We start from the raw sequence: 14626 nt of genomic DNA, 5'->3' as shown, positions 1-14626 counted from the left end.
TCTTAAATGATAATTTACAATAGATATTAAATTGCTGGCCAGCGGTTTCACTAAGGCAATTAGAAAGATTCAGCTGTCCTCTATGAGGAGTCTTGATCTTCAGAAGCTGCCCTGTTATAACATCATCATATGAAACTTAGTATCAGTCAGTGAAGTAACTGTTGCACGTGAGGAGTAAGAGATGTAGCGGCTGTGAAATAGCGTTTTGAAAATTCCAATTACCTCCTTTCAAGATACAGCGGTGTGGTTCTGCCCCCAGTGCCGAGCGTCCTCGGCAATAGGAAGTTTGTCCACGGGGGTTACCTTGTCTTTTCACCGTCTGTAGGAGCAGGTTATTCCGCAGGAGGAAAGCTGGGGACGGACCTTTTGTGCTGATGCTGATTCCGTCACAAGATGTCACGGCACATAGCGGGATGGACAGATGGCAAAGTCCTGATGTTTGCCCGCTCTATTGAGCCGTATAGCTCCGTACACCTCCGTGCTTGCCAAAGGTACTGCTGCTGCGAACGTGACGAAACGCGTCAGTCTCCACCCACTTGTTCGCAGCGGCAGCAGTACCTTTGGCAAGCACGGAGGTGTACGGAGCTATACGGCTCAATAGAGCGGGCAAACATCAGGACTTTGCCATCTGTCCATCCCGCTTTGTGCCGTGACATCTTGTGACGGAATCAGCATCAGCACAAAAGGTCCGTCCCCAGCTTTCCTCCTGCGGAATAACCTGCTCCTACAGACGGTGAAAAGACAAGGTAACCCCCGTGGACAAACTTCCTATTGCCGAGGACGCTCGGCACTGGGGGCAGAACCACACCGCTGTATCTTGAAAGGAGGTAATTGGAATTTTCAAAACGCTATTTCACAGCCGCTACATCTCTTACTCCTCACGTGCAACAGTTACTTCACTGACTGATACTAAGGGGCAGATGTATTAAGCCAGGTGAAGTGATAAAGTGGAAGGAGATAAAGCACCAGCCAGTCAGCTCCTAACTGTCATTTTTCAAACCCAGCCTGTAACATGTAAGTTAGGAGCTGATTGGCTGGTGCGTTATCACCTTCCACTTTATCACTTCACCAGGCTTAATACATCTGCCCCACAGTTTCATATGATGATGTTGTAACAGGGCAGCTTCTGAAGATCAAGACTCCTCATAGAGGACAGCTGAATCTTTCTAATTGCCTTAGTGAAACCGCTGGCCAGCAATTTAATATCTATTGTAAATTATCATTTAAGATCTAACATTTTTATGTTACTTTTAGTATTAATAAATTTTGAATACCATTATCGGCTCTGTATATGTTTCTGACATAATATGAACCCATGAGCGCTTGTCTCTTCTGCCTTTTGTTTTTATTTACTTCCATTTTTAGGGGTATATACAGCCCCTGGAGTAAAGCGAACGTGGGCTCAATTATTGTCATTCAAAGGAATAATCAAATTGTTCAGATCTGACACAGGCGCTCCACATAATTCCCTTTCAAAGGCAGTTCTCACTGCTACCCAAATCACATGCAAAAGAGCTATATTCAGCAACCTCAACTCCAGCTCCAAGCCCCAGACCCTGGACATCGGTCATCACCTGACTCAGGTAACCTTGTGCACAAAACCGTGACAGTTTGCACGGGCCAAAATATGGATTCCAATCCTGCTCCAAAGCCTGATGCAGCAGCACTACAGAGTTTAGCAGTTCGAGTGGAGGGCCAGGAGGCTGCCCAAACTCAGGTAATTCAGTATCTACACAAATTATCAGTTCGCCTTGACAGAATCCAGTCCATGTTAACCACACCAGTTACTGCTCTTGTCTCTTCTTCAACTCCTTTGGCTTCAGCCCCTATATCTGTTACAAGCACCAAGTCTCGGTTACAACTACCAAATTCAAATTGTTTCAATGGTTATTCAAAGAACTGTCAGGGATTCATTAATCAGTGCAAAGTGCACTTTGAATTACTTCCACAGAACTTCCCAACAGAGGTCTAACATTGCATATATAATGTCTCTCTTGGAAGGATCAGGTCTTTTTTATGGGAGCATTCGGATCCCATCACTTCAGACTATTCAACATATATTTCTTCTTTCAAAGAAATTTTTGACGAGCCAGGTAGAGCAGTGGCAGCTTCTATGGATTAACTGCATGTTAAAAAGGGCTCTTGCCAGGTGGGACAATATGTAGTTCAATTACATACTATTACTTCAGAGCTTCGCTGGAATAATGATGCCTTAAAAGCCGGCTTCTTCAATGGATTATATAAGTGTTTAAAGGATGAATTGGCAACTAAAGATTTACCGGACACCCTGGATGCCCTGATTTCATTATGAATTAAGACTGATCTGCATCTTCGTGAGCGTGAGCTAAAGCGTAGTTGATCACCCAAAAATTCGGTTGGCTCCCACCTTCCATCCCAAGACCCCTACTACGGAACAACCGATGCAGTTAGGACGGTCTCGACTCACCCCCGAGGAACGTCAATGCAGATGTCAGGAAGAGCAATGTCTGTATTGCGGCTCAGTCGATCATTTTTTAAAGAATTGTCTAAGCCGACCAGGAAACTAGGTCTCCTGAACTGTACAAGAGGAGTCAGGTTGGTAGCAGTTGGAAGACATCCTCCTAAAACAGACTGCCTAATTACCATGACCTTCAAGGGTTCCAAACACTCTTATCAAATTCCTGTTCTCATTGATTCTCATCAGCTGCTGGGAACTTTATTTCTTCATATTGGTTCAACTCAGCAACCCTTCATTCTCACAGCGGTCAATGGGACTCAGATCCCTGGAGGGACTATATTTCGTGACTAAACCTATAACTCTCTCTATAGGTACTTCTCACTGTGAACAATTATCTTTTTTCATCTTGCCCTATGAAAAACATCATGTTGTGTTAGGTTCACCATGGCTTTGTCTTCACAATCCACACAATGACTGGACCGCTTCTAATATTATGGTCTGGAGTACTTCGTGCCAGGAGACCTGTGGTTCTTCTGAACGTATGTGCCATGAGAACTTCTCTTTCCTCTTCAACACTACCTGCAGAATAGCAACATTTTTTAGATATCTTTTCTGAGCAAGCTGCAGACCAATTACCGCCTCCCCGGCCGTGGGATTGCCCGATAGACTTGATCCCTGGAAAACACCTACCAGGGGTCGAACCTATCCAAGGTCTATCCCTGAGACTCAGGCGATTTTGGATTATTTGCAAGGTCTATCCCTGAGACTCAGGCGATGTCGGCTTGTTTGCAAGAAAACTTAAAGAAAGGGTTCATCCGGCCTTCTACATCACCCACCTGTGCAGGTTTCTTTTTTTTTTGTCAAGAAAAAGGATGGTGGCCTATGTCCTTGTATAGACTATCGCAGCCTGAATGACATCACTCTTAAATATAGGTATCCATTACCTTTGATTACGGAGCTCTACAACAGGGTCCGGGAAGGGGGGGTCCAAATATTTACAAAGCTTGATCTCAGAGGAGCATATAACCTGATTAGGATTCGTAAGTGCGACGAATGGAAGACCTCCTTTAATACAAGAGGTGGCCACTATGAATACCTGTTTATAAAAATATATGCACTGTGCGGTGTATAAAAAGCAACTCATCTATATAGGAAACTTGTGAAATAGCAAAAAGAGAGCACTATTATTAGGAAAGTGGCACCTGTACTTTATTGTATCAATAAAGTTTTATATAAAAGACACATATTTTATTATAAGTTTATTCCTTGAAAAAGTGCACCCAGGACGCATGAAACGCGTTGTACACACACTGAAAAGTGATACAATCTCCTGCTTGGCCACAGCATCGGCTACACTACGAGCCGCTCCCAGCGCCAGTCCGTTGATGTCATCCCACCCACAACCCTCTGGATGCAGCGACAACTGACACTAACAGCCGCAGCAAGCTCTAATACAACGGCTGCAACCATCCTCGCTGGAATAGGGACAGGTAGGCAGGGTGAGATTTGCAAACGGCTTCACACCAAATAATATTGAGGACTGCAGGTCACCTACCCATTCACAAAAAGGGCTGTAAACATTTACTCTAACCCAAATTTCTTCTTTTTTACAGGTGCCACTTTCCTAATAATAGCGCTCTATTTTTGCTATTTCACTATGAATACCTGGTTGTGCCATTCGGCCTCTGTAACGCCCAAGAGGTATTTCAAAATGTTGTTAATTAAATCTTTTGTGATGTCCTTTATCGTTATGTTGTTGTATATTTAGATGAGATTTTGATTTTTTCACAAACCTTTAGAGTCATTGGCTGCAAGTTAGAGAAGTACTACAAATGCTATGTAGGAATAAACTCTATGGAAAGCTGTCCAAATGCATCTTTGTGGTCACCAGTATACCTTCTCTTGGATATATAATTTCAGGTTCTGAACTTCGCATGGACCCAGAAAAGTAAATAAGGACACTATAAAATAATATATAAATGTGTTAATAGCTTTCATCATACCCTATTTTAATGTCTACTTTTCAAATAACTTTTTTTATTATTTCCAAACACTTTCAGTGTAAAATGCCATTTTCCTATGCAATCCATCACTATAAAGACCAGGATTGTGTAGATAAAAAATGGAAGTGTGTGTGTGTGTGTGTGTGTGTGTGTGTGTGTGTGTGTGTGTGTGAGACATCTGTAACCATCCCTATGGACATGATATGTGGAATAACAAAAGAGCAGATCTATTACAGAAAGTAAAAAGTAGACAAACAATGTAGCATAATCATTCACATTAGTGATTAGGACAACAAATTATTCTGTGTGATTATCTTTCCTTTAATGTGAGTTGTTTTTTTTCTCAATGACCAGAAAAGTATTTGAGAATTAAAAGGCTACAATGCCACCTAATGTCAAAATTAGTAAATGCTCAGTCACATTCTACTAAAAGTAATACAGAAAACACAGAAATAAATGCATAAAGGCAGGTCTAAGTACTAAAAGTCTAATAAATACAAATTATTATTTTAGAAAATAAATTATATAAAAGAGATGTCTTAAATATGAATCACTTTTTACACTTGGTAAAATACATTGATGCAGAAATAAAACACCAAAGAAACTTAAGAAAACAAATAGATTTGTATTATTGTTCTATATAGATAATGGATTAAAGTGTTGTCTCTGAATTTGCTCTGTGTTTCCCAGTTTTGACTCTTACTTTTCTTTGTGTTCCTATCAGCATTCGACTGACACTTCATGGTGCATGTCACAGTGCCATAACCTGTATATCTTCTGCAGTAAAGTCCATACATGCTTGGAAACCAGAGGCGTAACTAGGGTTTTTGGAGCCCAGGGCAAGATCAATAATGGCGCGCCCCCCCCCCCCCCAAAGAAAAAAAATAATAATAATAATTTTTTCTTAATAAAAATAATAAATTAATAAAATGATAATTAAAAAAAAAATACAAAAGGAAAGTACGTGCAGACGCCACTGGTGTCACTGCATATAAAGATGTCAGGGTGTGTATGTATGTGTATGTAGGTGCAGTGGTCGAAGTTGAATTTTTGAAGGTGGAATTAAAGAGTGCAGATAGCAATTATGCGCGCGCCGAAGGTGCGCGCGCTCCGGAAAAGGGGCGCGGTCACTCAAAAGGGGCGTGTCCTTCAGTGTAGTAGGACCCCTTATACTAACTAGTACTGGTGCCCCTTTCACATTATAGCACACGGTATGAGCCGAAATTCACATTATAGCACACAGTATGAGCCGAAATTCACATTACTCCACATGGTATGAGCCAAAATTCACATTTCCCCACATGGTATGAGCCGAAATTCACATTATAGCACACGGTATGAGCCAAAATTCACATTACTCCACATGGTATGAGCCAAAATTCACATTTCCCCACATGGTATGAGCCGAAATTCACATTACAGCACACGGTATAAGCCGAAATTCACATTACAGCACACGGAATGAGCCAAAATTCACATTACCCCACATAGTATGAGCCGAAATTCACATTATAGCACACGGTATTAGCCAAAATTCACGTTACAGCACATGATATGAGCCAAAATTCCCATTATAGAGTTAGGGGATCCTACACCCAGAATTAACATGGCCTGTGGGGCACTATGATGAGGGGAGCCCACCCCCTTAATAGACTAATTGCAGAGTTTAGCAGCGGAAGGGCTGCAGCGGTTTCTCACCCCAAGCTGCGGCGCTTCTGCCACCTCCGACACTCCACATCTTCGGCACCACCCGGGATGCAGAGCACCGCACCGGGTATGCACCCTTTTCAGTGTGGTCTGCTGCGCTCCGAAGGGGTTCTTGTTTCATGCTGCAGGATCCCGATGTGCGCCTTCCTCCCCGCTGTTACTGTCACGGTAAGCATTAGTATCGTTTACCGCAGAGGCCATTTTCTGAGGCATATGTGTTAAACCTCAGGAACTGAGATGCCCTTCTCACCATACAGCTGTGTGGCCGAGCCGGGCGGGGGGACAGCCAGCAGCAGCATGCCGGATATCAGCAGCAGAGGGTGCGGGCTGTACATACTTGAGGCAGCTGGATATTCAACAGTGCTGAAAGCCTCCGGAGCCCGCACCCCCGGAGCTGCAGTACATCGGCAGAGGACACCCATCCCCCGAACCCTGCGTAGCCCAAAGCCGGAGATCAGCAGCATGTTGAACGCGGAAGCAGAAGCTGCTTATTGCCGGTCAGCATGCTGCTGATCTCCGGCTTTGGGCTCCGCATGTGCATTACAGCCCCCACCCTCGGCTGCTGATATCCGGCATGCTGCCCCTGCTGCTGGCTTTCCACCCGCCCGGCTCGCCCACTCAGCTGGATGGTGAGTGAGAAGGGCATCTCAGTGCCCGTGGTTTAATACATATCTCTCTTCGGTAAATGGCCATTAGTACATCCCACACACACTGATTACACACACACACACACACAGACTGGCCACCCCCAAATCCTACACACACACACTCAGACTACACACACACATTCTCATACTTTCCTCTCCCCCACACACACACTGGACTGCAAAAATTTACACACACTGACACTGTTCCACACACACACAATTAACACACACTCACACTGTCCCACACACACAATTAACACACACTCACACTGTCCCACACACACAATTAACACACACGCACACTGTCCCACACACCAGTGACGTGCGGTGAGGTCAGTGGCGTGCAGTGAGGCACTACAGCCATAATGTCCGCCGAATCCTGCCGATGACCCCTACCGCCACTGAGCCAATGCCCGCCACTACCTCTGAGCCGATGCCCGCTGCCACCACCAATGGCTTACAAACTCGCCCACCATCAACTGACCCAGCCCTCCGCCACTAATTTGCAACTCAGTCCAAAGTCGCCAATGCCCGCTGCATGCCTGCTCATCATACTTGTGATATATATTGTACATTTTTATAGAAAAAAATAATAATCAGTGTTTGGGACTGGGAAGGGAGTGGGAGGAGGACATGAATGCAATTTTGTTGTCCAGGGTTTCCATTAACTTAATGGAGAAGGGTCTGAATGGGTTAAAAATGTAAAAAAAAACTGCGTGAGGTCCCCCTCCTAAGTATAACCAGCCTCGGGCTCTTTGAGCCGGTCCTGGTTGTTTAAATACTGGGAAAAAATTGGACAGGGGTTCCCCGTATTTAGACAACCAGCATCGGGCTCTTAGTCCGGTCCTGATTCCAAAAATACGGGGGACAAAAGATGTAGGGGTCCCCCCGTATTTTTAAAACCAGCACCGGGCTCCACTAGCCAGGGACATAATGCCACAGCCGGGGGACACATTTATGTAGGTCCCTGCGGCCATGGCATTACCCCCCCAACTAGTCACCACTGGCCGGGGTTCCCTGGAGGAGTGGGGACCCCTTAAATCAAGGGGTCACCCCCCCTCCAGGCACCCAAGGGCCAGGGGTGAAGCCCGAGGCTGTCCCCCCCATCCGTGGGCTGTGGATGGGAGGCTGATAGCCATGTAAGTAAAAAAAGAATATTGTTTTTTGTTGTGGAACTACAAGGCCCAGAAAGCCTCCCCCGCTTGCTGGTACTTGGAGAACCTCAAGTACCAACATGCAGGGAAATAACGGGCCCGCCGGTACCTGTAGTTCTACAACAGAAAAAATACCCAAATAAAAACACAACTCACACACCGTGACAGTAAAAATTTATTAAAGCACACTGACACACTCACACATACTTACCTATATCCCACGCCGGTCACGTCCACTTGTCCAGTAGAATCCAATAGGGGTAGCTGTAAAAATGAGAGACAGATTACTTACCTACATCCCACGCTGGTCACGTCCACTTGTCCAGTAGAATCCAGTAGGGGAATCTGTAAAAATGAGAGACAGATAACTTACCTACATCCCACGCCGGTCACGTCCACTTGTCCAGTAGAATCCAATAGGGGTACCTGTAAAAATGAGAGACAGATTACTTACCTACATCCCACGCTGGTCACGTCCACTTGTCCAGTAGAATTCAATAGGGGTACCTGTAAACATGAGAGACAGATTACTTACCTACATCCCACGCTGGTCACGTCCACTTATCCAGTAGGGGAATCTGTAAAAATGAGAGACAGATTACTTACCTACATCCCACGCCGGTCACGTCCACTTGTCCAGTAGAATTCAATAGGGGTACCTGTAAAAATGAGAGACAGATTACTTACCTACATCCCACGCTGGTCACGTCCACTTGTCCAGTAGAATCCAGTAGGGGAATCTGTAAAAATGAGAGACAGATTACTTACCTACATCCCACGCCGGTCACGTCCACTTGTCCAGTAGAATCCAATAGGGGAATCTGTAAAAATGAGAGACAGATTACTTACCTACATCCCACGCCGGTCACGTCCACTTGTCCAGTAGAATTCAATAGTGGTACCTGTAAAAATGAGACACAGATTACTTACCTGCATCCCACGCCGATCACGTCCACTTGTCCAGTAGAATCCAATAGGGGTACCTGTAAAAATGAGAGACAGATTACTTACCTACATCCCACGCTGGTCACGTCCACTTGTCCAGTAGAATTCAATAGGGGTACCTGTAAAAATGAGAGACAGATTACTTACCTACATCCCACGCTGGTCACGTCCACTTGTCCAGTAGAATCCAGTAGGGGAATCTGTAAAAATGAGAGACAGATTACTTACCTACATCCCACGCCGGTCACGTCCACTTGTCCAGTAGAATTCAATAGGGGTACCTGTAAAAATGAGAGACAGATTACTTACCTACATCCCACGCTGGTCACGTCCACTTGTCCAGTAGAATCCAGTAGGGGAATCTGTAAAAATGAGAGACAGATTACTTACCTACATCCCACGCCGGTCACGTCCACTTGTCCAGTAGAATCCAATAGGGGTACCTGTGAAAATGAGAGAGAGATTACTTACCTACATCCCACGCCGATCACGTCCACTTGTCCAGTAGAATCCAATAGGGGTACCTGTAAAAATGAGAGACAGATTACTTACCTACATCCCACACTGGTCACGTCCACTTGTCCAGTAGAATTCAATAGGGGTACCTGTAAAAATGAGAGACAGATTACTTACCTACATCCCACGCTGGTCACGTCCACTTGTCCAGTAGAATCCAGTAGGGGAATCTGTAAAAATGAGAGACAGATTACTTACCTACATCCCACGCCGGTCACGTCCACTTGTCCAGTAGAATCCAATAGGGGTACCTGTAAAAATGAGAGACAGATTACTTACCTACATCCCACGCCGGTCACGTCCACTTGTCCAGTAGAATCCAATAGGGGTACCTGTAAAAATAAGAGACAGATTACTTACCTACATCCCACGCCGGTCACGTCCACTTGTCCAGTAGACTTCAATAGGGGTACCTGTAAAAATTAAAATGATACTTACAAACTGCAATCCACAGGAGGGAGAGAGAGAGAGAGAGAGAGAGAGAGAGAGAGAGAGAGAGAGAGAGAGAGAGAGAGAGAGAGAGAGAGAGAGAGAGAGAGGGGTGTGGGGGGGGGGGGGGGGAGAGACTAACCTGCTGCTGCTGCTGGGGAGACCGGCACACACTGCAGGGCCACGACGGGAGGACGGAGCCGGCGGAGGAGGGGGGAGAGCCGCACACCGCCGCTCCTGTCAGCGGCAGCGGAGGAGGACGGGGCGCACACTACAGACGCCAATAACCGCCGGGACAATTAACACACACACACAATTAACACACGCACACTGTCCCACACACAATTAACACATACGCACGCACACTGTCCCACACACACAAATAACACACGCACACTGTCCCACACACACAAATAACACACGCACACTGTCCCACACACACAATTAACAAACACGCACTGTCCCACACACACAATTAACACACTCACACTGTCCCACACACACACACGCACACTGTCCCACACACACACAATTAACACACACGCACACTGTCCCACACACACACAATTAACACACGCACACTGTCCCACACACACACAATTAATACACACGCACACTGTCCCACACGCACACTGTCCCACACACACACAATTAACACACTCACACTGTCCCACACACACACACACAATTAACACACTCACTGTCCCACACATACACAATTAACACACACGCACACTGTCCCACACACACACAATTAACACACACGCACACTGTCCCACACACACAATTAACACACTCACACTGTCACACACACAATTAACAAACACGCACTGTCCCACACACACAATTAACACACTCACACTATCACACACACACAATTAACACACACACACTGTCCCACACATGCACAATTAACACACGCACACTGTCACACACACACAATTTACACACACTCAAACTGTCCCACACACACAATTAACACACTCACACTGTCCCACACACACACAATTAACACACGCACTGTCCCACACACAACACACACGCACACTGTCAGACACACACACAATTAACACACACACACTTAACACACACACACACACAAAATGTCCCGCACCCCCTTCCCGCTCACCTGCACTCACTGCTGTTCAGGGGCCGCACGCCCCGCCCGAGGTCGCGCACGCGCATGCGCGCACCTCCGCGGTCGCGATCGCGCACACAGTCACTTTGCAGGGGGGAGTAGGGGGAGGCTCCTGGCTGCCGCTGCCTGTCTATTGTGACAGGCACAGCAGCCGGGGAGACAGGGAAAGCGCCGCGGGTAGCGCCGGCGGAATCCCTGAAGCATGGGGCGAGTGGGCCGTGCAGGTGCCGGTGGCGCCCCCCTCTGTTGGGGCTGCCATGGCGCCCAGAGCACGTGCCCTGCTCGCCCCGTGCTAGATACGCCTCTGTTGGAACTGTTCCCTGGTGAACTGTAGATGTCTATTACAGTCCATACTTCATACTATCCAGGGCTGACCTTGATGGCAATAGCAAAGCCTTTATAAAATAATTTTTAAAATCTTGCTACTCAGGGACATTATACCTTGTTCATCACAGATAGTGAGGAAGCCTATATGTGATCAATGGGGGATTTTACTTGTTTTTTGGATGCCCTGTACCCCGAGCAAGTCATTTGTTGCAAATATCACAGGCGCCCATTATTTCTGCTCACCCCTCAGGCACATATTGACTGTTGCGCACAATAGTTTATATGGTTTTAGCTGCTTTACGTGGATAACCCCTGTTTTTGGTGCAATGAGCACAAAAATAAGAATTTACTTACCGATAATTCTATTTCTCGGAGTCCGTAGTGGATGCTGGGGTTCCTGAAAGGACCATGGGGAATAGCGGCTCCGCAGGAGACAGGGCACAAAAGTAAAGCTTTTACAGGTCAGGTGGTGTGTACTGGCTCCTCCCCCTATGACCCTCCTCCAGACTCCAGTTAGGTACTGTGCCCGGACGAGCGTACACAATAAGGGAGGATTTTGAATCCCGGGTAAGACTCATACCAGCCACACCAATCACACCGTACAACTTGTGATCTAAACCCAGTTAACAGTATGATAACAGAGGAGCCTCTGAAAGATGGCTTCCTAAACAATAACCCGAATTAGTTAACAATAACTATGTACAAGTATTGCAGATAATCCGCACTTGGGATGGGCGCCCAGCATCCACTACGGACTCCGAGAAATAGAATTATCGGTAAGTAAATTCTTATTTTCTCTATCGTCCTAAGTGGATGCTGGGGTTCCTGAAAGGACCATGGGGATTATACCAAAGCTCCCAAACGGGCGGGAGAGTGCGGATGACTCTGCAGCACCGAATGAGAGAACTCCAGGTCCTCCTTTGCCAGGGTATCAAATTTGTAAAAATTTACAAACGTGTTCTCCCCTGACCACGTAGCTGCTCGGCAGAGTTGTAATGCCGAGACCCCTCGGGCAGCCGCCCAAGATGAGCCCACCTTCCTTGCGGAATGGGCCTTAACAGATTTAGGCTGTGGCAGGCCTGCCACAGAATGTACAAGTTGAATTTTGTTACAAATCCAACGAGCAATCGACTGCTTAGAAGCAGGTGCACCCAACTTGTTGGGTGCATACAGTATAAACAGCGAGTCAGATTTTCTGACTCCAGCCGTCCTTTAAATGTATATTTTTAAGGCTCTGACAACGTCCAACAACTTGGAGTCCTTCAAGTCGTCTGTAGCCGCAGGCACTACAATAGGCTGGTTCAGGTGAAACGCTGATACCACCTTAGGGAGAAAATGCGGACGCGTCCGCAGCTCTGCCCTATGTCGAATGGAAAATTAAATAAGGGCTTTTATAAAACAAAGCCGCCAGTTCAGATACTCTCCCGGCCGAAGCCAGGGCCAGTAACATAGTCACTTTCCATGTGAGATATTTCAAATCCACATTCTTTAGTGGTTCAAACCAATTGGATTTGAGGAAATCTAAAACTACATTTAGATCCCACGGTGCCACCTTAGGCACCACAGGAGGCTGTATATGCAGTACTCCTTTGATAAAAATCTGGACCTCAGGGACTGAGGCCAATTCTTTTTGGAAGAATATTGATAGGGCCGAAATTTGAACCTTAATAGATCCCAATTTGAGACCCATAGACAATCCTGATTGCAGGAAATGTAGGAAAACGACCCAGTTGAAATTCCTCCATCGGAGCACTCCGCTGCTCGCACCACGCAACACATTTTCGCCAAATACGGCGATAATGCTTCGCGGTGACTTCCTTCCTTGCCTTTATCAAGGTAGGAATGACTTCTTCTGGAATGCCTTTTCCTTTTAGGATCTGGCATTCAAACGCCATGCCGTCAAACGCAGCCGCGGTAATTCTTGAAAAAGACAAGTACCCTGCTGAAGCAGGTCCCTTCTCAGAAGTAGAGGCCACGGATCGTCCGTGACCATCTCTTGAAGTTCCGGGTACCAAGTCCTTCTTGGCCAATCCGGAGCCACTAGTCTTACTCCTCTTTGCCGTATAATCCTCAATACCTTTGGTATGAGAGGCAGAGGAGGAAACACATATACCGACTGGTACACCCAAGGTGTTACCAGCGCGTCCACAGCTATTGCCTGCGGATCTCTTGACCTGGCGCAATACCTGTCCAGTGTTTTGTTGAGGCGAGACGCCATCATGTCCACCATTGGTTTTACCCAACGGTTTAATAGCATGTGGAAAACTTCTGGATGAAGTCCCCACTCTCCCGGGTGAAGGTCGTGTCTGCTGAGGAAGTCTGCTTCCCAGTTGTCCACGCCCGGGATGAATACTGCTGACAGTGCTATCACGTGATTCTCCGCCCAGCGAAGGATCCTGGCAGCTTCTGCCATTGCCCTCCTGCTTCTTGTGCCGCCCTGTCTGTTTACATGGGCGACTGCCGTGATGTTGTCCGACTGGATCAACACCGGTCTTCCTTGAAGCAGAGGTTCCGCCTGGCTTAGAGCATTGTAGATTGCTCTTAGTTCCAGAATGCTTATGTGAAGAGACTTTTTCAGGCTCGACCACACTCCCTGGAAATTTCTTCCCTGTGTGACTGCTCCCCAGCCTCTCAGGCTGGCCTCCGTGGTCACCAGGATCCAATCCTGCATGCCGAATCTGCGGCCCTCCAATAGATGAGCCTCCTGCAACCACCACAGAAGGGATACCCTTGTCCTCGGCGACAGGGTTATCCGCAGGTGCATCTGAAGATGCGACCCTGACCATTTGTCCAACAGATCCCTTTGCATGGAATCTGCCGAAAGGGATTGCTTCGTAAGAAGCTACCATTTTTTCCCAGGACTCTTGTGCATTGATGTACAGACACCTTTCCTGGTTTTAGGAGGTTCCTGACCAGGTCAGATAACTCCTTGGCTTTTTCTTCGGGAAGAAAAACCTTTTTCTGAACTGTGTCCAGAATCATCCCCAGGAACAGCAGACGAGTTGTCGGCATTAATTGGGATTTTGGAATATTCAGAATCCATCCGTGCTGCTTTAGCACCTCTTGATGCTAAACCCATCTCTAGCTGTTCTCTGGACCTTGCCCTTATTAGGAGATCGTCCAAGTATGGGATAATTAATACGCCTTTTCTTCGAAGAAGAAATATTATCTCGGCCATTACCTTTGTAAAGACCCGAGGTGCCGTGGACAAACCAAACGGCAGCGTCTGAAACTGATAGTGACAGTTTTGTACAACGAACCTGAGGTACCCCTGGTGTGAGGGGTAATTGGAACGTGGAGATACGCATCCTTGATGTCCAAGG

The sequence above is a fragment of the Pseudophryne corroboree genome, chromosome 12 (genome assembly GCF_028390025.1).
Source record: "Pseudophryne corroboree isolate aPseCor3 chromosome 12, aPseCor3.hap2, whole genome shotgun sequence".
Classification (NCBI taxonomy): domain Eukaryota; kingdom Metazoa; phylum Chordata; class Amphibia; order Anura; family Myobatrachidae; genus Pseudophryne; species Pseudophryne corroboree.
Note: the sequence above shows the minus strand (reverse complement) of the source record.